Here is a 23,654-nt window from a genome sequence, read left to right on the forward strand (position 1 = left end):
CCCACAAAACGCTCGTAGGTTTTTGAGAAGTGTCCTCTTGAATGGCCAGCCTTCTACTGGTTTGAGAGACACTGGGGCAAGCATGACAGTGGTGGACAGGACCCTGCTCAAGCCAGAGGACTATGTAGGTGCTCCTCTGAGAACCACCAGGTTAGCTGGTGGGACTCCCAAATTATCACCTGTAGCCTTAGTCAACATTACGATTGGAGACAAGACAGCAAAGCGTCCGGTCCTGGTTCAGGACAACGTGCCTGTGAACATTTTGTTGGGAAACGATTTGGTCGAGTTGGGGATGATCACGGATGGTCTACCCATGGCTGCTGTGGCAGTCACCCGATCGCAGGTCACACAGGGTCCGGCTGCGAGCCTGGCACCCTCGCCTACGGGGAAACCCAAGGCGTGAAGGAAACGGAAAAGTAAGAAGGCTGCCTCTGTGGAGGGAGCCCCTGTTCTTCCCGCTGTTCCGACAGCACTCATTGGGATAAATGCTCCGGGCGGGCTGGGTCCAGTGGTAAATCCTGTCTCAACTCCTGTGGGAGACGAGCTAGAAGACTTTCCTGTGGGAGAGGCTCTCAACACGGAGGATCATCCCGACCTTCAATGCTTGTTGGCTGAAGGGGGACCCTCCCGGGCAGACTTCTGTAAGGGACAGAGAGAGTGCCACTCTCTCTCGAGGGTCTGAGGACACAGGCCCTGTCCCAGGCACAAGGAGAAGTGCCTAGGACATTTCGGATTCTCAGACCAGCACCCCTTGGGAGCCCAAGCGGCAGGGGCGTCTGGGGGTAACAACAAGGGCTCAGCTTCCCCCAAGGAAAAAGCGCTCTCCCCGCCCAGGAACACCTGCATGGACAGGCGAGCCTCAGGCGCATAGGTTGGGAGAGTTGGGCCTACACTGGACTTTTGGAAGGAAAGGGGGAAGCAGGTTATTGGACACGGAGCAGTCGCTGCATCTTCAGACTTATTTCCACTGTCTGCAGTGTGGTTTTTATGATATTGTGGAAAATAAATCTGCAGCCTTTTATGCCAAAAAACAAAACAAGACTCATTCTACACATTTCTGGGGGGAAAAGAGGAATGAGCAATTTCTGTTTTGATGGGTCCAAATGGACAGATGTACGGGTTATGCCAGTGACGACAAGAAAACAAAGAAAATGGACGAGGCACCCCGATAACCCGGGCGGTGTCCTCCTCCTTCCTCCCGCCGGGTCAAGGGGGAGGTGCCAGGCAAAGCACGGCAGAAAACGAAAAAGCCTGCGAAGGGCAACAAAGAAAGGGGGCGGGGTCACCCCTTTAAAACAGGTGGGCTCCTTGCTGCAGGTAGCATCCAGCTTCTGCAGAGGGACGCCCGCCCGTACCACGGAGAGGACGTTGTTTTTCCACCCACCCACCCTACAAGCAGGGCAAGGTACAGGCAAGCCTGGTCGTCGACGTCGCAGGACGGCGAGGCGGTGTGGCGGTGTTTGGGCGACCAAGCACAAGAGACAGACTCCGGATGAGCCAGGAGAATGCCGGAAGGGTCTTCGCTATTCTCAGACAAGCACCCCTTGGGAGCCTAAGCGGCAGGGGCGTCTGGGGGTAACAACTAGGGCTCAGCTTCCCCAAGGAAACGGCGCTCTCCCAGACATGCCAACATTCTTAACCCCCTGAGAGGGAGATTTCCCCACACAAATCGGGAGAAAGTAATTTTCCCATAGGATTACATTGGCGATATAGTGATTTTAGGAGGGAGACAGTAAAAAATAGTGCTATTTTTTGTTGGAAAATCGGGAGTCTCCCGCCTAAATCGGGAGGGTTGGCATGTATGCTCTCCCCACCCAGGAACACCTGCATGGGCAGGTGCGGCTCGGGTGCATAGGGTTGGACCTACACTGGACTTTTGGAAGGAAAGGGAGAAGCAGGTTATTGGATATGGAGCAGTCGCCTGATCTTCAGACTTATTTCCACTAATGTGTGCAGTGTGGTTTTTATGATATTGTGGAAAATAAATCTGCGGCCTTTTATGCCAAAATGCAAAATAAGATTAATTCTACACATTTCTGGGGGGGGGGGGTGCATAGCTTTCAACCATTTCTGTTGCAAAGGCGGGTGAAATCACCCGATTTTGTTTTTGGCGGGTGAGACACCCATTGCAATGAATGGGCGTGCAGGAGGCTTGGCGGGCGAGTCAGCCTTTTACAAGGCGGGTGACACCCGCCAAAAGCGTGTTTGTTGAGAGCTATGGGGGTGGAATGAGCAATTTCTGTTTTGATGGGTCCAAATGGACAGATGGACGGGTTATGTCTGTAGCAAAGACCCCAGTCCAGTCCCCTCCAAATGTTGTGCGTCTCCAAGCCCCATGCATCGCTTTTAATGTCTTAAAATCACAAACCATTTGTATATATTCGGATTGCAAAAGAACCATAAGGATGACATTTATTTTAAAACGCACACAATTGGAAGGTACCTACTGGGTATGAAACGACCCACTGCGGGTGTAGGCCACACATTATTTTCCTTCAAACTTGCTGGGCTGAATGAGAAAGTGAAGGATACTGTTAGGTTTGTTTTGTTATTAAGCTTACTTGTTTTCAATGCCTTCAGCTTAAAGTAGTGCCAGGTTCCATTGATGCATACACATTCTGAAGGTGACGACGGAAATACTAAAAGAAAATGGAGGAGGCACCCCGATAACCGGGGCAGGGGCCTTCCTCCTTCCGCTCTCTCGTCCCCCCTCGGGGGCAGGGGAGAGGGCGGCAAGAGTGCAAAAGAGCGCCAAACTCAGCAGTAAGCCTGCGAAGGGCAACAATGGAAAGGGGAGGAGCAAGGGCTTCATATGCGGCGGGCGCCCGGCACAGGAGCACTTGCAGCTCTTCCAGCAGCCGGGCGCCCGTCAACCAGGAGAGGATTTCGTTTTGGAGAGGATTTCGTTTTGCCGCAGCAGAAGGACGCCCGCTCGCCGGCATGGAGAAGAGGATGTCGATTTATGCGGTTCCAGACATGGTGAAAGGAGGGTTCCAGTTTTGGCTGTCCGGGTTCCCGATCGAGTGGAAGAAGGTTTTCCAGCTGGTGCCTGGTTTCCAGCAACCGCGCGGAATAGGAGTCCGGTAAGGAGCGGGGTTAAGAGAGAGGCGCGGCGCTTTGAACAAAGGGCGGGTCCGTGAAGTAATGGGTTTAGGTCTCGTGGAAGGTAGCACAGGGCTGGTGGTGAGAGCTGGTGGTCGGCTGACCTGTCCCGGCATACTGCGCGATGAGGGGGGCCGCCAAAACGAGTGGGCCTAACGGCGGAAGGCAACATAGGAGGAGCAAGTGGGGCAGGCGGGTCCTGTTTTTCGTATGCCCACATTGTTGTTTAGCCGGGGAGTTTGGAAATAATAATGAGGATAATAATAAAGTCACTTGTATAGCGCTGAGCGCTGCTTGTGTTACACACGGTGTCGGGATGAGGGGCTGGGTGGGGCCCTGCCGGGAGTCGATCCTGCGTTGGCGGGCTCGGCACGGATGTCGGAGCGAGCGCTCTGCTCGCTGTGTCACTGGGCCGGCTGTATGAAGGGGGGGGTAAGGATTAGGAGGAAATGAAGGTAATGGAGTGGTCCCAGTGTCATAATGGATAAGGCACTGGCCTCCTAGGCCAGAAAATGTGGGTTCGCGTCCCATCTGGGGTGGTTCGTGGCATTTACGGTCACGTCCGGGGAGAATGACGGCGAGAAGGCAAAGGAAACGCAGGAAAGGAAAGGACACGCATGAAAGGAACCCGCGAGCCCAGAGGCCAGTGAATGAAAGGTAGCAATTGCAGGACGTTTAATGGTTGTTGGTAAATAGTTTTGCCCGTCATATTGTACAGGATGGAGGTTGTGTGCATTTGCCAACCGTGAGGTCACTAAGGCAATGGTTACAGCGCGGGCGCCGCCCTGTCCCACGTTTGATCCACCGGGTGCAGGGGCAGGAATAGCAACGCTCGGTAGGTGTCCGGGGCGGTGGGCTTCTATAAATAGCCCGCGTTATCGAAAGCACAGATAATGGAAGGGGGGCGCTGCCGCACGGAGCAGCGATAAATATGAAAGCTTAACAGTATGATTATCGTGTTTTTTGAAGGAGTCCAACCAAAAAACTAGTGCTTGGGAAGAGGGAGGCACTGGGAACATCAGCTCTTAACCGGAACTTGGTTGTGATTAATGCCGCTCCGTAAGGGAGAGATTGGTTGTTGTTCTCATCACGGCGAAGCGCTGGCTTATAAAACAAGAAGGTACTTGATGTGAGGGAGCATTGCTGTTTTAAGGAGGACTTAGTAGGGTAAAATGCCGCGCAACATGTTGTTTTCTGGGTCCAAGGGTATATAATACACGGCTAAGGTTTCAAGGATATGCACGTAATAGCAATTGTGATAATCCCTTACCGCGGCAACCGAACGACGTGTTTGCTGGGTTTGACGCTGCTGATGTCGGGCCGAGATAGTATTCGACAATGCAATGTCTCTGGTCGGCTGCTAGCATGATGTTAGGAGCTAGGTGACGAACGCCGTGTTTTTATTTCTTCTACTAGCGGTTTGCGGGGCGGATAAGGGCAGACAGCATGCGATTGACAAAGGGGATGCCAGGTGTGAAAGGGCACAATAACTCAGCGGCAATGTGTTGCCTTGGAAGCACGACGACACAAAGCAATACAGGTTCGATCCCCGGTTCCGCGCTTAGAAACCTCAGGGTATTTAAGCGCGTTATAAATACCCAACTAAGAAAAGAAAGGAGGGGAACAATTTTCTAAATTGGCCTGGGGTGGTTTAATTATTTGTATATGCTTCCATAGTTTCGCCCTTTGCGTTGTTTAGGGTAATGTATTGTATTTAAGTTGAATTATACGCCCAACTGTTCGTGGCCCTGTGGCGCAGTAATTGAGGTAATACTGTGGGAGTAAGTGAGTTAAGGAATGATGAATCAAGGGGCGCATGTAGGCTTGTGCCAGGAATTGAACTCCATAATGGCCGCGGTTAATCAGCGGATATGTGCAAGGAAGAAGCCCATGTCCCTTAGGGCAACAAGGCAGCATAGGGGGCTTGAGGAATAAACATGGAGGCCGTGATTGCATAAAGAACAGACAACCCCTAAGGTTGGTGTGGCAATGTTGTGCCTTTACAAGTGAGGTCCAGGTACGGCCGCAGCGTTAAAGAACTGCTGCAGTATTGGCGGGCGGAAATGAAAAGGGGTCAGTGGCCGGGTTTAGGAGTTTGCGTTTAATGTTTCGAGCCCATTTTGGGGGCATTATGGGAAGGGTAGTTGGGCACAGGATTGATATCAGATTAGTTTTTTATTCTGCAGATTCAATTTATGCCAGACGCAGTCATGCCCCTGGCCGGGGTTTAGTTCCCTGTATACCTGCAAGACTATAAGTCACAGAATGCGTTTAGGCATTTGCCACGTGCATTTCTAAATAATGCGGCTTTCATGTAGCTGCTAGGCATTGGTTAAGGTGCTCTCTATTGATTGGAAATGAAAAAATGGCAGCTTTACAGTAGAAATTTCCTTGCATGGCACAGGCATGGGGTTGGTTTTCCAAAAAACGAAAGTAATCAGAGTTGGTTTCCAGTAACGTCCACACGAATAATAGGGAATACTTTCCACGAATAGGGATTTTCTGACCAGCGATGTTAGTAGGTGCAAACATGGGTAAGTGCATGGCCATGGGAGATGGTTTCCCGTGGTATTACGGTACATTGATGGTAACAGGTGTAAGTGCATGGCCAGGGAATATTGTTTTCTGGGATATTCACTAGCCATCGATGGTAGCAGGTGCAAGAAGGGTGCATGGCCATGGGATGGTGCCAGGCATATCCCTTAGGCTTAGACACAGCCCAAAACTGTTAGGTTTGGGAGATGGGTGCGTGCATATCTCCTGGGCTGATCGCCTTGCCTGGGGGCAGGGGGGCATGTGTCCAAGGCATTTGGGGGGACAGCCCCGGGTACTGTTGCATGGGGGGGGGGCACTGCCGTGCGTAGTGAGTCACTGGTCCCTCCCGCGGGAGGCTAATAGTTGGTACATTTGCCACAGCACAGCAATGTGCGGAACTCGCGTGTCTGGATTTTACGCAACATCCAAGAAAAAGGTTAGGATGCATCTGGAACGAGTAATGGTTCCTTAAAGTGGGTCTCTACGTCTTCAGGACAGGATAGCGTGCCACAGGACTTAACATTCTTTTAAGAGGCACAATTACTGAAAGATTAGCGGAAACATTGCTGGTGGATAATAAAATTATGGCTAATAGTATAGGTTGTAGGGATACAAACAAGCCCCACTTCTGGATAAGGAGACTACAAATACCAGAATGCAATTCGACAGAAGGCTGTAGCATGGCCTGAAATTGTTTAGATATGGGAGTACCTAGTAGTTATGAGGAATGTCGAGGGATAATAGGCTGGTTGGTTCAGGAGCCATTCGAAAGGGTTTTCCAGGAGGCATTACTTGGGAGAGACGATCCATACAGACAGGTAGCGATTGCACCGACCAAGATTTCCCGGTAATGGCAGGGTGGTTAATTATTCACTCAGCTGACAAAGGCATTTATGTATGGGGGAAGGTACCTACCCACAAGGCAATGCTTTTGGGACACAGCCTACAAGGCAAAGTATGCCGCATGTCTGCATTGGGTGGATAACAAATTGTTTTCTGTTCAAATACAGGCAGGGGTGTCTGGTGTGGCAACGTGGGCTCCGCTTCCTCGAACAAATGGCGTTCTCTCAGCCCAAAAACACCTGCAACGGCAGGGGGTATCAGGCACGGAGGGTTGAGAGAGTCGTGTCTACGAAGGGGATGGTTGGACAAGGCAAGGAACAGAGTCGGGCCAGCGCTCCTTGGGAGCCTGAAACAGCAGGGGCGCCTGGTGGTGGCAACGAGGGCTCCGCTTCCTCGAGCAAATGGCGCTCTCTCAGCCCAAAAACACCTGCAGGGGCAAGGTGGTACCAGGCACGGAGGGTTCAGAGAGTTGTGTCTACAAAGGAGACGGTTGGGCAAGGAACGGATTTGGACCGGCGCCTCTAGGGAGCCTAAAAAAGGCAGGGGCGTCTGGTGGGGGCAACGAGGGCTCCGCTTCCTCGAGCAAATTGCGCTCTCTCAGCCCAAAACACCTGTAAGGGCAGGTGGGTATCAGGCATGGAGGGTTGAGAGAGCGGTGTCTACAAAGGAGATGGTTGGACTATGCAAGAAACGGGGTCGGGCCAGCGCCCCTTGGGAGCCTAAAACGGCAGAGGCGTCTGGTGGTGGCAACGAGGGCTCCGCTTCTTCGAACAAATGGCGCTCTCTCAGCCCAGAAACACCTGCAGGGGCAGGGGGATAGCAGGCACAGAGGGTTGAGAGAGTTGGGGCTACCATGGGATGGTTGGAAGAAAGGGGAGGCAGTTGGCTCCAGAGCAGTGGTCGAACCAAGAGCCGATTTGAGCAAGAGCAGGTCAAGGTATGACGGAAAGATGGAGTGGACTGAAGTATCCCTAGAGCAGGCACAACCGGCAAAGGTGAAATCCCTGGTCAAAGGAGGATAGATGGAGTTGCACTGGGCAGCAAGGTGTACTCAGAACTGCCAGAACCACAAAATAGGAAAAGGGGGAGCCACGGTGGGCGGTAACCCACCTTTGGCGTGGCGGTGTTGTGGCGACCAATGAGAAGAGAAAGACTCCGAATGAGCCATTGCGAAACCGGAAGGGGCTTCGCCCAGTCTGGACAGCGCCTCCTGGGAGCCTAAACGGCGGGGGTGTCTGGCGGTAGCAATTGGGGCTCAGCTTCCCTCCAACAAACGGCGCTCCCCCAGTCCGCAAATACCTGCAGGGGCAGGCGGTTCTCAGACTCGAAGGTCTTGGGGGAGTTGGGCCTGCAATGGACATGGATAAAAAGGGGGAAACAGGACAAGGAGCAGTCGCTACATCTTTGGAACTATTTTCAAGATCTGTTTGCTGTGGTTGTATATATGGGAAAATAAATCTGCGGCCTTGTTACGCCAAACCAAAAGAAAATGTCTCATTCAGCACCTTACTATAGGGGAAAGGAAAGGGGCTGGCAAAAATGAGAAATGGGTGATACACTGGCCTAACTAACGGACAAATGCCCAGGTTATGAAGGTGACGACGGAAATACTAAAAGAAAATGGAGGAGGCACCCCGATAACCGGGGCAGGGGCCTTCCTCCTTCCGCTCTCTCGTCCCCCCCTCGGGGGCAGGGGAGAGGGCGGCAAGAGTGCAAAAGAGCGCCAAACTCAGCAGTAAGCCCGCGAAGGGCAACAATGGAAAGGGGAGGAGCAAGGGCTTCATATGCGGCGGGCGCCCGGCACAGGAGCACTTGCAGCTCTTCCAGCAGCCGGGCGCCCGTCAACCAGGAGAGGATTTCGTTTTCCCACCCACCCACCCTACAGCTACGGCAGAGCCTGGACGTCGTTGTCGCAGGACGACAGTGCGGTGTTGTGGCGACCAATGAGAAGAGAAAGACTCCGAATGAGCCATTGCGAAACCGGAAGGGGCTTCGCCCAGTCTGGACAGCGCCTCCTGGGAGCCTAAACGGCGGGGGTGTCTGGCGGTAGCAATTGGGGCTCAGCTTCCCTCCAACAAACGGCGCTCCCCCAGTCCGCAAATACCTGCAGGGGCAGGCGGTTCTCAGACTCGAAGGTCTTGGGGGAGTTGGGCCTGCAATGGACATGGATAAAAAGGGGGAAACAGGACAAGGAGCAGTCGCTACATCTTTGGAACTATTTTCAAGATCTGTTTGCTGTGGTTGTATATATGGGAAAATAAATCTGCGGCCTTGTTACGCCAAACCAAAAGAAAATGTCTCATTCAGCACCTTACTATAGGGGAAAGGAAAGGGGCTGGCAAAAATGAGAAATGGGTGATACACTGGCCTAACTAACGGACAAATGCCCAGGTTATGAGAATTCCTGGTTTGCAAGATTCTCTCGGAATGTGCACGTACTGCGATGTTTGAATATTCGGGTATTTCTATTAAATAAATACTTCTGTTAAATCATTTACGGCGTCGGTCGGCATTCAACAGATACCATAGCAAGTTGATCCTCCAGCATGGCTCCCGCTGCCAGCTCGTTCTGTAAGAGAAGTTAGCCCTCTAGTTCTTTATTACAATGAGAACTCCCGGAACAATATGCGAGATAAAGAGAAACGGCTCGAAGAGTTTGTTTTTATCCTCTCGTAATATTTAGTCTCCCTTTCCCCGGAAGTGATAGTAATGGGCGGTACTATCACGCCTACATCTACTGTCTTTCGTAAAGCTTGCGCGTTGAACTGCATCTCGTACGACAAAAACAGGGCACATTTTTTTGTTAATTAGTGTAAATCCAGAGATCGAGCATTTGTCATGGAAACGCCAAAAGTTTCGTGTTAGTGGTTCTAATTTCAGCTATTGTATTCGTGCTTCTTGCGTAGGGAACTCATCTTTCAAAGTACAAACATGCAGCGAGAAGATTCGTGGAAAGTCTTAGACATGCTGCCTCTAGCGGCGATTGCCACTCTCTGGCGTAGCCTGGTCACGCCCACTACCTGCTGACAGCCAGAGCAGGGCAGGTCACGCGCGATGGGTGTAGATTAATGCTTGAAGAGGGTGACGTCTGCGTAGACTGCCACAGTGGGAGCCAGGAGACCGCAACTGCGCATTTCTAATCAAGAACCCGAGGGAGATAGCAGGTGAGCGTCACAGAATGGAAGACGCAGCGTGACGTCACTGTTGGAGATAGGGGACTAATTGGGAGAACTCGGGCAGTTTGAGAGAAGATGCTGGCAGTGACGTTTCTGCAGGAGAGTAGACGTGCCTCAACTCTCCATCCCTCATATGGAGGATCATGTCACCCTTGGACTGACCCTTCAAACAATCTTTTAAATTGTCCTTCGCTGGGTACTGACTCAACAGGTTGCTGTTAAGCGGCTGTCAAGTAGTGTGCCTGACATGTAAACTCCCTAAAAATGAATACATACTACATGGAATTATTGGGTCACAGCGAAAGGGGAGACTGGTAGAAGCTTGACGTGAGTGTGACAGAGGGGATTGTCAACTGGGGTTGGACATTCTAAGGCCAGGGTTGGCAGCAGTGGGACAAGACTGGCAGCAGCGTGGCAACATTGTGGAAAGTAGTGTGTCGCTATGATGTATGTGTTGGATAGCATTTTGCCAGAAGGACGTCAGTGTGGGAGATGGGCAATTACGTGTTTTTCTTTTGACCTATTATTACAGTTCTGCCAGTTGGGGAGGCTCCTCTTAGTTCCAGGATCGGACTGGGGCAAACAATGGTCACGGGCACCAATGAAAAAGTGGCCCACAGTTGCAAATGGCAATTTAGTCATTTTGTGACAGTTTGTTTGAGTAGTACCCAAGGTTTTTTGGGGGATAAAATGTGATGCAAATTGTGCATTTTGAAGAATATTTATTCAGCAACACTGGGCAAAACTACTACTTGCATGGTGAAGTAACTTAACAAACTAGCCCACATTGGCCAAAAAAGTGGCCCACTTTGACTTCAAAAAATTGGCCCACACTAGCATTTTACATTCTTGATTCGGCCGTTGCCCTATCGACCAGTCCGAGCCTGCCTATTTATACTCTACTAACCAGACACAAGATGGAGACCCAACCGCAATTCCTAATGCCTTACCCTAGCTGCATAGTTGCTAAATCATCCCTCTTGAAAAGTAGGCGTGGTGGGTTGTGAGGACTTCAACGAGGGAGAGTCGGACTTTATGCAATGGACAGGAGGTGTTGCCCTCGATGCTGTCTTACAGATCTCGGGTAATGGTACCTAGTTAAGTTCTTTCCAGGGTGTGGCAATTTCTTTAGTGGATATGCCCTGTACACCCAGAGCAAGGTAAATTAAGCAGCTAAGTATGTTAGAGAGAGGAAGAGCCCCCACACCCCTGATCCATATCGTAAATTACACTTTCTCCCCTGACCTGCTTGGCCAAAAGTCACAAAAGCATTCAGTGATTTCTAGAAACTTGCCACTCTTATTAGGTAAAGATAAAACATGTACAAAAAGGTCTGGGAGCCCCTCTACCTAGAACAAACATGCCAAAATAACCTTTTGTATGGGAAGGTACCCACTCTGCCAAATAACTTGTTGTATGGGAAGGTGCGCACTCTGAAGGGTCTACTACCACGTTTTAGCACACTGTACCTTTCACAGAGGAGAAATATCCATTTGCACATCAGTCGGGTCCCACCCGCTTGTGCATTCCAGCACTGAAATGCTAGGCAATTCTCTGAACAAGAGTACCACAGCAACCCCAGACACGTACTGAACTGCCCAAGTGGGTGGGCCAGACTGATATGCAAATTGATAGTCCTCCTCTGTGAAAGGTATAGTGAGCCAAAATGTGGTTACAGACCCTACCAGGTGGGCACCTTTGCATAAAACATGTTTGGCCGTGTTCGTTCTCGGTAGAGGGGCTCCTAGCCCTCTTTTTGAAAGATAAAACATGTGCCTCACATACAACAGATGAAGATTATCTTACTCTGTTGCAGGGGGAGGCATACAAGGAAGGAGTATTATTTCATCAAACCTTGGAAAGGGCAAAAATGTTTGACAGTGGGATCTGGTCTTGGTATTAGTTCTCATGTTTTACCACGTGGAAAGGTACTCTGCATAGGACACCTATCACTCCAATACTAGCAGTTTTTATAGTTTGTATGAATGCCCTGATTACGGCATGGGGGTAATCTTTGTTATTCAGCGTGCCACTGCACTTCCACCTTCTTTGCGTAAAAGTATACCCGAGCATCCCCAAAAAACCTGCTGATTTTAGAGGCGGAGACCACTCAAATGTTGCTGCAAAACATATAGACCTCTATTGGATCTCGATTTGTACAGCAAGCAAACACCAAACCATGACATATCCCTTAAGAAGGAACCCCCACGCCCTACACTGCTACTAACGGAATTCCCACCCCCCAAAGGACAGGCAACAGTCCTCCTGCTTTCCTCAGGTAATAATGGGAAATTAATATGAGTTGAGACCTGTGTAGCATCAGTCCAGACTTCCGGTAAAGGGATGCCCCTAGTCTTGACCAACGAGCCCGCACGCCCCTGGTGGAATTACCCTGCACTATCTGGGTTACTAGAACCTGAGCCCTGGAGTATACCTCAGCTATAGTGGATCTGACGTATTTCCTCAAGGTGGCCAATGAACGTCGAAAGCGTCATTAAGTCACACTTTAGAAGCCACCTTTTCTGTGTAAATAAGCACAACCCTACACCCGTCCAGGTTATGCAATCAAATCCCCTGTTCAGATGCTGGAAGTCTGGAAAGCAAATGTTTTGGTTGATGTAAATGGCTGACCGCACCTGTCTGCAAGACCACTCTGGGAAGACTCGCACCACGTAGGCATGAGAGGCCAAAGGAGTGCAAATCTTGCCTAGATGGCATGGCTAAGTTATGTGACCCTCTAATGTAGAAACGTAAAGGGAACTTCCCTTAGAGGTTTACAAGGCTCGGACTGGCGGGCCTTGATGATAAGAAGACGATTCCATGGCAGAGTAGTCATTCTAACTAGAGGCTTGAGCACAAAGCTAGTTTGTACCTGGTTACCATGCGTTGGTTATTAGATTGATTTGGTATCTACACATAAGGTGTGACTTCAGTGTGGTTTTATTTACAAGTGGTCAGCCAACACGTGTTTCGACCCCTCGGGGTCCTTTTCAAGACAGGCAGGTGTATAAGTGAATATTGTGACATAAGGTGATGGTGATAAAAGTGGGCATTACAGTAAAACATTCATTTTATGTTCCATTTGTTTCATAATAACATATAGGAAATGTTTATCACATACATTAATATAAATACATAGTTAGCATATACATAGATCAGTGGATACCAAAGTATTAAGATAACAGTCCCATAGGAAGAAAGAGGAGGGAAGGAAGAGAAGTATCAGTTCCCAGGTAGTCTAGGGGTATGTCTAATACAATGTATGCCTGTTTAGGGCTGTTGGTTGTGTTAGTTTGGCAATGGCCTTAGATAGGTTTTTTATTTTATGCCACGTATTTAGATCGTGGATCTGAATTTTCATGGTGGCCCGGTGGGGCTGTTTGTTGTGGAGAAAACCGGATTAGATTTAGATTGCTGCAGTCCCTAGAGGACAAGTCTGTCTTAGACAGTGGTGGGAGGGGTGGGTCCCGCCAGTGCATTATTTAGGTGCATTGCCAGTTGCAACCTATCGTATTGGGGTGTGGTGTGCCTGTTAAATAAAGTGTGCATTGTGCAAAGCTTCAGTATTGGCCACAATGGATTTAATTCCCAAATGGGCATGTATGAGCCCGCTACGAAGCTGGGGTGAACCTGTCTTAGTTGGTGGTGAAACGAGTGAGTCTCGCAGATGCACTACCAGGTGCCTTCCTGGTTATATAACCGTTAAATTCTTTATTGTTTGTTTTTTATTTTTCCAAACGGTCTGTTATTTATTGTGGTGACATTAGGGTCAGGCCGGGTAGCCGGGCTGTGCCAAAATATGCACGGTTAGTACATTTGTGCGCAATTTCTCGTGTTGTCTTCAATTCTTTCGTTAAGCATGGGGTGATCATATTTCTAACGTTTGTCTAGTTATTACGAACGCTTTCCTGGTAGTGGGTGTTGGGGGAGGGTGTTTGTAAGTGTGCTCCCACAAGGTTGAAAACATACATTATTTGATGGTGGTTGGCATGTAGGATGCTTGTTATAGGCGATCATATTTCTACCTCTTTCCAGTTAGTGGGGGAGGTTTTAAGTTAGTGATCTTATGCAAAGTTGAATTGTGATTCCATACGTGCGGTCGCTGACATGCCTAAAGCCTGTTTAAGGCAAGTGTGCGAAGAGTCAAGTGCAGCGTTCAATTTATTGTTGTCTTATTTAACTATAAATGGATACACATATCTGTGCTGCATTTAGCCTGATTTTACTGATATAATTTAGCACACAAAAACATTTGAAATGTGCGTGAGCATCTAGAGTTCAAACTCTGTCAAATTACCTGGATGGCAGTGTGCTGCCGATGAGTACGCGTTCTCCGGATGGTATTGAATGGGAACGGTGCAAGGGCATATAAATCCCTATCTAGTGTGGTGAACCGTTGCCGAGTCGCTTCTCCGTGTGCATGCGGTTGTAAGTGATCTGACCGCGGCTGAATTTGCTGCGGCCGGAACTTTCGCATGAGAAAGGTGCGAACTACCAAAAGTTTGCACCCTTCTCATACGAACACATACATACTCACACCCACACACATAACACATAACATAACACACCCCCAACATAAAGAAACCCCACTTACCTTCTTCCTCACGCTGGGTCCCAGCGGCGCCAGTTCCCTTTCACTTCCGTGATTGGGAACCAGCGCCGCAGGGACCTTTTTCTTTTCTTTTTTGTTTTTTTAACAGAAAGCTGTGGGGGTGTCCCTAGCAACCCCCTGCTCACTATACTATAAAGTAGTATACCCCCGCAGCCCCCCTTTTTTTTTTTTTTTTAATTATTATTTTTTTTTACAATGCTACCACCAAAGGATCGAACCTTTGGTGGTAGCATTTTTAGACCAAATGGTTCATGCACACCATTAGATTCAGTCAAAACGACCAATACCGTGCATGTGCAATAATTGCTGGCTGGGAACACTGGTTGTTTGCACATGCTCAATATCATGAAAATGATGTGTTATTTATATAGCACCTTAATCCAAAGCGCTTGACAGAGCACATATTTACATACAATATCACCCAACCGAAATTAGTACTCATTTATCGACCTCGGAACAATGAAAGGCTGAGTTGGCCTGGATTCGAATCTGCCACCTGCAGATTACGCTCTGATCGCAGCAGCGAGCACTCAACCCGCTGAGCTATCTTGACGTGCATTAGCTGCACAGTTCTATGAACTAATTCCCTGCAGATGCATAGTTTTAGAAGAGGGTCAGTGTGGTTGAACACGCATTGGTTACAAGGTCTCACTGTTGCTTCCGAGATAATCACTAAATAAACATGCTATTCAGATACTTGATTTTTAGGACCACGGAGATATAAGTTGAACATAAGCATTAGTTATATACTATGGGTTCAAATGGATGATTTAGAGTTTCTTACTAAATGTATAGGTGCTGGATATATGTATAGGCATATTGCTTGAAAGTGTCGAGCCTATTTCTACTGGTAATATGGTCACAATTAGTACTTAATCATTATACCCGAGCAGCTTGAAACTATGGAGAAGCCGGGAGGTATACAAAAAGATTGCTGAGCGATAACCTCGGATTAAGAGGTGTAACTGTAAGCAGGAGCATTTAAAGTCGATTTATTTCTTAAACCAGTACGATTGAGACTTTCATCGGCATTATCATTTTGAAAAAATTCATTCAAATGAACCTTGCGCATGAAATTATGGAACTCGGACCTGAATTCAAAAGGATCGTGAAACTATGTAGTAACAAAGTTTAGGCCTTTGTTCAGTACTAGTTCTTAATTTCTGCTTAAAATGTAATTAGACAGATTAATTAATCACCACTGATTCCTCGCCCTGCTGCGTGTTTGTATCCGATTCCCCCAATCCCCTCGGTTGGGTCCCTGTCCTAAAAAAGGACATCCTTGTCTTTGTCCATTTTGGTACCTTTGCCCGCGACCTCTGCCTGTGCCATGTTGGTTACTTTGGTCCGTGGAGCATGTGCTCCCATCGTCACTTGAACTGTAAGATGTATTACGGAAATGGACCCTCTTTTTGAAGGAGGTTTGATTGGTTGTGCCCTGATAAGTACTCCCAAATTTGTAGCCATCAACAGTGTAAGGGAAAATCTTCTCATGTGAGAAACTAGATAGATCTTTTTTCATCCTCTTTACACGTTCTAGACTAGTATCATTCTTGAAATCTAATAATTCTTTAAGGTGTAGATCTAGTTTGTTTTTGAAAGCATCAAGATCTAAATCTTTCTTCAGTTCATCTTGTAATTTAGATGTGTGTCCCTGGATTGCATGGTGGAGACTAAGGAAATGGATTTCTTCCCCTGAAGAAAGTTCGTGCAATTAGTGCAAGAAAGAACTGAAACATGTCGGGATTGATGTTTGTCTGAGTTAGTATACTCAGAATTTGGAAAAGTGTTAAAGCCATTTGTGTGTTTTTGTACTGTTTTTTTTAACTATTGTATGTGGTTCTATATATGTGAATTCTGTGATATGAATTGCTTTTATACCATGCTGTGTTGTGTTGGGTCATACTCCTACAGAACATTTTTATGAGCTTTTTATCATTGTGTAAAACTTTATTAAAACAATTCTTGATACTGTGCATAAGTAACACGTACTTGGTCTATTTTTTCAAGACTAGAGGTACTGGGAGGCTTCTTTGTTCATCAGATAATCTGCATAAGATCAGTAAAATTCTCAATTTGTGTAACTGTCTCCTTGATATATAAACAGTTGTGGTCACGCCCTGACCGTGTGGGAGAGGGAGTATTCTAAAGGGGTACTTTGGCCTTTTATAAGGTTGAGAATTTTGAATTGCCACGACTCTTGTGGTGATCCCTTTTCCTGAAACCCTTCCTTTCAACCTCCAGACAGAGGCACATTCTCATGAGAGAGAATCCGTATACAGGGGGAAATTCCAAAGGACAGTGATCTGCTGTTAGATCCATTCTGGGGCCTGGGCCAGATTCTCAGTAATGAGAGCCAGGTTACCGTCATCCAGTGCCCTTGCCTGATGGTCCTGATGCCTTGAACAATGCCGCAGTGTATTTGCGTTGCTGAATCTATTTTGGGATGACATAACCTGCGGCAAATGCTGTGAAATATTTAAAGGGCCAAGGACATAGTGAGAGGAAGGAAAATACCTGACTCAGTGAATCCGCTTTCTGGTCGTCGCTCCCCTAAATCTGTACAGCGCACAATTCTAGCAGATGGACCCTGGCCCTTTTACCCAATTCCATTGCTAACCTGTTCAGTGTGGCTGACCCTGTACCCCAATCCCGGTTCACATAGCTTTTCGTTTGGACCCTTACCTTCTACCGCTCCATGGACAACTGGAAAGTCTCAAAAGACCGAAAGCTGCCTGCTAAAAGCGTGGGTCCTCCATGGGACCACAAATATGGAGGCTGCTGTTAGGGAGAATTCACTGATGAGGCTAATTTCCCAAACCTAGTGAGTCCCCCAGCAGCTTTGCTGGATTTTTTGGCGTTTGTTTTTTTCTCCTGCTAAGAGTGAGACTCTCTTACTCCCACTCTTAGACATGATTTGAGGCATGTCCTTGACTTGTTATGGGCTATGGGGTTTCTTTTTTACTCCATAGGGAATCGTCTGTTTTTCTGTATGTGTGGTACACAGCACACTCAGTGCAGTACCACAGGGGTGTCACAGTGACCCCCAAGCATAGACTCCATACCCTGTCACTGACTAATGTCTCCCAGGGCATGTAAAGTCACCATTGGCTTTACTAATCCAAAATTGTGAACAGAACCAGTACAAACCATCATATTGTGGAAGTACTGGTAAGGGGTAATTCGATTGCCCCTGGGTCTGTTTTCGAGGGGGCACTGTCCCGTCCCCCCCTCGTCAAGTTTCTGGCTGGTGGCAGTGGTTACCACGCAAAATATTCCTCTGGAATATTCTCTATGGGATTTTCCCATTGATTTTAAACGCACCACTTTTTGGTGCAATGTTAAAGATACCACCGATTTATTTATTTAATATTAAATCCCCGGTTGGGTCTTTTTGGCAGAACTCGATTCTAAAATGGCGTTTGTGTCCGTCTCTGTAACTCTGACCAAGGTCGAGCCCTTTGTTCCACTATTTTGGCAGGCTTCTCCACAGAAGCCCTCCAAATGGTGCCACTCTGTCTGGGTTCCACAGGAAGGGTGGAGGGGGGAATTGCCACCCTGGACTGTGTTGCCTTAGCAACCCAAGTCGCACTTTACTATGATTGGCCCACTGGTGAGCCACCCGGCTCACCACTTAGCTTGTGTGATTGACAACTAGGCTGATGAATGGGGGTTTTTCTGCATAAAAGCAGGGCCTATGGGACTGGAACTTCAGAAGTCGCCACAGGACCAAAGAATCCGAAGAGGGAAGAAGCTGAGCCACCTGCAACCGACGCCACCACCGGTGAAGCCCTGCTGCAACAAACTCGCCACTTTTCCAACGACAAGAGAAGATCTTCTGCTGAAGAGTCTTCTCCCTTTGAGCTGGTAGGACTAACCAGTTCGCCCTTTTTCGCTTCCAAAGACGTCACTTGGCCGAATCGCTCGCGCCAAGCACCCCGGCGGCCGCATAGCCAAGCTCGCCACTTTTGACCGCGAATAAAAGGACTGCACCTTTTAATCGGGAACTCCGCGGCTGGTTTAATCCCTGTGCAGTGCAACGACTCCATGGTTCCTCTTCGACGAGATCTTCTCTTCCCCTGGTCGGAACAACGATTGCTAAAGGTGACCCTTAAATCCTTAGCTTCTAAACTGGGTTGGCTCCAGGCCTTCTAACTATATCTTTTGACTTACCCCAACCTCTTTTGAACACTCTGCAAAGACTTTCAGTGCACTTTAAACCGTGTGATCCTGGGCACATTTCGCTTTGCTCCATTTAAAGTGGGCCTGGCCTATGAACTTTGACTCTACAGTATAACCGGCCTTTCTCTTCTTGCTCTGAACTCTTAAAATTGTTGGGAACTGTTTTATTTTATGCTCTGCCTTTTCTCTCCCTTTTTAACCTAAACTATTGGAGTGCCATCTAGGTTAAGCGCTCACTTCTGTCTTAACAAATAGTTGTGCTTTAACCCTGACTTGTCCGATAGTTATCAAGGGAGGTGTGCATACTTACCTGACTGTGTTTTAACTTACTTTTCTTTGAGAGTGCTAGTGTATTACCTAAAGTGTGTTTTAAATAAATAATTATATACTTTTTTATACAAAGCTCTAGTCAATGTTTGTTTGCTCTACTGTGTCTTGACCCTATTGTGTATACTCTGTATACTGCCCTACTCTTCTTGAGAGAAGTCTGACTGCTCAGCTACAGCCACCAGGTAAATCTGGGTGGTGCAGACTGCTACCAATTGGGTTTACTGCTGCTCCTGTAGTCTAATCTTTTTGCAGTGTTCCCCAAGGGAACTGCACAGGATTCTGCCTAACAGCTGCAATGGCTCCCTGGGTTCTCAACCAAGTTCTTGCAATCTCCCGAGGGTGAGTGAGTAGCTACAGGTGAAATTTGCGGATCCTGTCCTCTAACTAAAGTCCCCTACATTCCTATAATAGGAGGAATCTGAAACTGCACCAGAGAGAACTTTTTCCAGTGCAACAGGATCCTGAATCCTCTGTAAAACCGATTACATTTCCTGAATGCTGCTGGCTGCCACTTGTCTGCTTGGAACATCGACCATCCAATTGTCCAAGTATGGGTGACAAACTATGTCCTTCGCATTGGTCTGCACAACCACTATGGCCAGAGTCTTTGTAAAGACCTGGGGAGCAGATTTTAGATTAAAGGGAAGTACTTGAATTTGTAAAACTTTCCCCTGAACAACCAAGCATAAAAAGTGTCATGTTTCGGCCAGATCGGAATATGATGATACAAGCCCTGCATAACTGTGGAGCACAGATAGTCTCTTCTGATTAACATTGGGATAATCTGCTGTAGAGCCATCAACTTAAATCAAATGTTCCTAATTAACTTGGTGCATACCTTTTTGATCCAAAACAGGACGCCACTCCCCTGTAGGCTTTCGTACCAGTAAGAGAATGCAAAAGAAACCTTACGTTCTGACTTCTGCAGTCGTCTATATGGGTTGCTTTTGGAGTAGGACATGCCATGCAACGGGGCTTCCCTCCTCTGTGGGCGTCTCGGTATTTATATTTTTATTTATGTACATGGAAGAACAATGCTCTTTTGATACCAAAAGAAAGTACAATACATAAGATATCTGATATGACGGGAAGCAGTGAGCTTCTTACAATGGGGTGGTAAGTTCAACTGACATTCTGACCAGGTTATAGATGGGAGTAAATGGAACAGTCACTGGGGACAATACATGGGTGGACGGACATACATAGATTAAGGACAATCAACATTAGACACTTTTTTTCTTTTTTTAAAAACCTTATTTCTTATTTTCATACAAGAAAGAAACATATCAAGTACAAATCAAATGCTACTAGGTCAGCAGGCTATCATCCAGATCATAACATAAACCTGAATCAAAGAATACAATAAAAAGTAACCTCGAAATACACATTAACCCTAACACATTTAATAACGTAGCCATGAGCGGTGGCCTGACATTCCCAAACATAACAGACAATACAAAACAAGAGAACATAACAACACTATCACTCCCCCCCCCCCAAAAAATGTATCCATTAGACGTGATGCAAACCCATTCAGACACTTCTGAGTGCAATAGTTGCATCTCTTGAAAAGTAAGACCATTGGGTCGAATCAAACTTCATCTCTCTCTGACTATTGAGACTGCTCAGGCATCCGTGACCACAACCTTTCATGTGGCCGAAAAACCGGGCAGTCGGCTGTCTATTGGATTGATCAGCCCTGATTGCTAGTCAGGAGCGAGATGCACAGGGATCAGCTGCTGCAGTTGGAGTAGGTTTACTCGAGGCGCTGTACTGGCTGTTTTTGGCTAATAGTGTAGTTTGCATAAAAAGATGTCTGAACCTCCCCCGGGAGCACTGTATTTTCGATGCTGGAATCCAAAATTTTGCCTGGAAGGTTGTGAACCTCTGGCGACAAACATAGGCCCTTGTCATAACCACATCAATTTGTTCACTGAACAACTTGACTGAAAAATGGGAGCTTAATCAGTCTAGCTCTCTGGGAAGATTCACCTTTCCAGTCCTTGTCCATAGGGTTCTGCGGCCAAGGATGGGGGCTCCTGTAACGAGTGCTGTGAACCTCACATGCTAGATCAGAGATCCATTCCACTTATTTTTGGAGCATTTCAATTAGACTTGTACAGCATTCCCAGACACACTTGTGGCTTGCAGATAGTCTTCAAAGTCTCTTGGGACAGAATTTTCAAAATAAGCAATATGCAGCAAGCAGCTCAGTGCAGTGCCAGATTTGACTCTGCGAAAGACTTCTTCAGCACAGCCTCCAACTTTTGGTCCACTGAATCTGCTGGATTAGCAAATCGTGCAACCAATCGAGTCCAAATGACCTAGGTCTACTCGGACTGTCATAGCCAGCACCATATGGTTCACCACCCCCTTCCAGGTCCTAGGTCCCATTCCCGCAGGATGACCTCCCTAACATCATTGAGCGATATCCATGCAGGATTCCTCAATGATATTTAAACCCGTAAGAAGGGGCGGGAAATCCATTTTTCTCCCTGAGATGATGTCCAAAAACCACATTGTTTGGAACCTGGTTCCCCTGAATACCAATTTCCTTATACTCCTCTCTGCAAAAAGTGGAATACGTTTCGGAGTATGACAAGGCGAGGGGGAAGAATATCTTCTATGTGTTTTTGCTGCTACCGCCTCCTCTCTCACCCCCGGCCCCCTTAGCCAAAATATCACTAATCCTGTTCAACTGTCTCTGGGGCACCTCCTGCCCTCAGGGTCTCTCATACCTGTAGCTTCTCTCTCTTTCATCCTTCTATAGTAAGGCAAAAAAGTGAAGAACTGCTGTCTGGTTGTTGCTCAGATTCATCCCCAAACACACCATGCAGACTCAAACAACATTACTTACCCACTCTACTCCTTATCTGCTACCATCTCACGGGAAGTCCCCACCCCCTACCCCACACTACCTCTTCCGGGTTCCCTTCCTGACTGCCGTGTTGGAGCAAACTCACCCAAGCGGCCCTGCGGGGGACTTAAGAGAGAGGAATGCGGGGACAGCCCCTTTTGGTAACCATGTACGAGTGAAGCGCTGCACTGGCCCTACCCGCCGCAGCAGCTGGTCTGTGAAGGTAGACAAAAAACAGAGCTGGCCTCAAAATCTGATGACCTGTGAGAGAAAGGAGTGAAAGGAACAGTGAGCGCTCAAAAAAAGGGGCGGGGGGAGGAAAGGTGTCCGTCCGTTTGATAGATAGTGGTGTCTGATGAAGGATGCAGGCATCCTTTCACCTTCATAAGGAAGGTGGCAAGGATCAGGGATTAATAGGAATTTGAAGGTGAGAAACGTTAGGTTCATGTGTTACAGAGGCTCAAAGGCGACCACTGCCTGTAAATCTTGGAAGACGACGTCAGATCCAAGGTTGGAGCAGGTGACCTATTAGTGGGGTGGGTCAGACCAAATCTTGATAATCGGGAAACAAGTTTGTAAGCCCCTACCATTCTTCCTATGAATATCCAAATGCCCTAGAGGCAGACCTCTGGCTCCTTAGGAAGACACTGCTAATACTAAGTAAGCCCTGTCTTGTACAAATAGTGGATTCAGTGGGGGTTGAAAGTGTCCTGACGAGCCCATCATTGTGCAGAATTTCACGAAAGAATCCTTGATGATTTGCATTTGTTGAGAAAGTTGATTTCCTTCAGGCAAGCTATACTGTACTAGTCATTTTTCTTGACAATCCTTGCTTTAACACTTCTAGCCTTCAATTTCCATGCCGCCAACTGTAGAGACCTCCTTGGTATCAGCCCCCATAAACCTTAATCACAAGGTAAAGGCGAGGAAGCAGCATTAGAAACTGTTTAGTCGCTGTGTATCTGTGGAAAACAATTATACGTTGGCACAGCACAGACATGCAGCAACTGTACTGCAGTGTTTCGCAGATGTTGAAGGATATCATACCTCAACATACCAACCTAATTATGGCAGAATTTACAACAATACCTTACCATAACAAAAGGTACGCAGAAGAAACAAGTGTGCCAGACATCCAATTGGTAAAAAAAGAAGAGCTTGTTTTCGCAATTCAGAAATAGCTTCACTGGGATTGAATGTTTATTCAATCTTTGAAGATGCAGAAGAACTAGAATCCACGAATTTGAAAGACGCGTTGGGCATTAAAATAGCAATACGAGAAGAGGTTCAATACTAAGGGAACCCCACCACTTGAAATCTCACTAGTTGGACTTCAATATAAACGATTATGGGCCCATAATGATATGGAAATTGTTCATTTTCTGAAGAAATACATAGTTGATATGAATATCCATTACTTGATTTCATGTTCTGCTTTTTATTATGCATGCAAAAATAATGATTTCAAAATAATGAAATTTGATTGTAAAAGAAACAATTGTGATTAGAATTCATTAGTGTTGGTAATCCTTTTTGATTCTTAATCTGATTTTACTAGATGCCATGCGCAGTATGCAATCGAGTTTACAAGATTGCATTTCAACATCAAAGGAAACTGATTGTAATTTTGACAGATAACTTTGAAAATCCTACCCACATTGGCAATAGAATTCTTCAACCCCAACACAATCAACACAGTTGCTGGAGACACACACTTGATAGCCATGATGCTCACAGATAAACAATAGTTGAAAGCAAGTATTTTGAAAGCCCAAAAAAACGATAAATGCTTTACTTGCAGTCTACTCTCCATGGGGACAATATTTTTATGAAAATGTTTGTTTCCCCCTAACTTAACCTGGAAATGGGGCTATAGGACTTCAAAACGCCTTTATGTGACTGTGTGCAGGAAAATCATGGGTGCAGAATACTTGCTCATGGCTGCACCAACCTGACTCCATTCATCTCCACCTTTTGTCAACTCCTCCTTCAAATCCTGTTCAGTACCCACCAACCT

At 47.2% G+C, this 23,654-nt stretch overlaps 1 protein-coding gene across 3 annotated transcripts in view; it reads left to right on the forward strand.

Annotated features, from left to right (window-relative positions):
- Window positions 1–9,254: 9,254 nt before the first annotated feature.
- The window catches only part of SPART (spartin), a 574,761-nt gene continuing 560,361 nt past the window's right edge, over window positions 9,255–23,654 (forward strand). The window contains exon 1 of one of the 3 annotated variants that reach the window (XM_069639231.1): window positions 9,255–9,644. The gene's annotated coding sequence lies outside the window, so the exon portion shown is untranslated. The remainder of the gene's footprint in view (window positions 9,645–23,654) is intronic. The other 2 variants (XM_069639230.1, XM_069639229.1) reach the window with 2 other exon arrangements.

Source organism: Ambystoma mexicanum, chromosome 7q, assembly GCF_040938575.1.
Source record: "Ambystoma mexicanum isolate Mex_15411 chromosome 7q, UKY_AmexF1_1, whole genome shotgun sequence".
In the NCBI taxonomy this organism is placed as follows: domain Eukaryota; kingdom Metazoa; phylum Chordata; class Amphibia; order Caudata; family Ambystomatidae; genus Ambystoma; species Ambystoma mexicanum.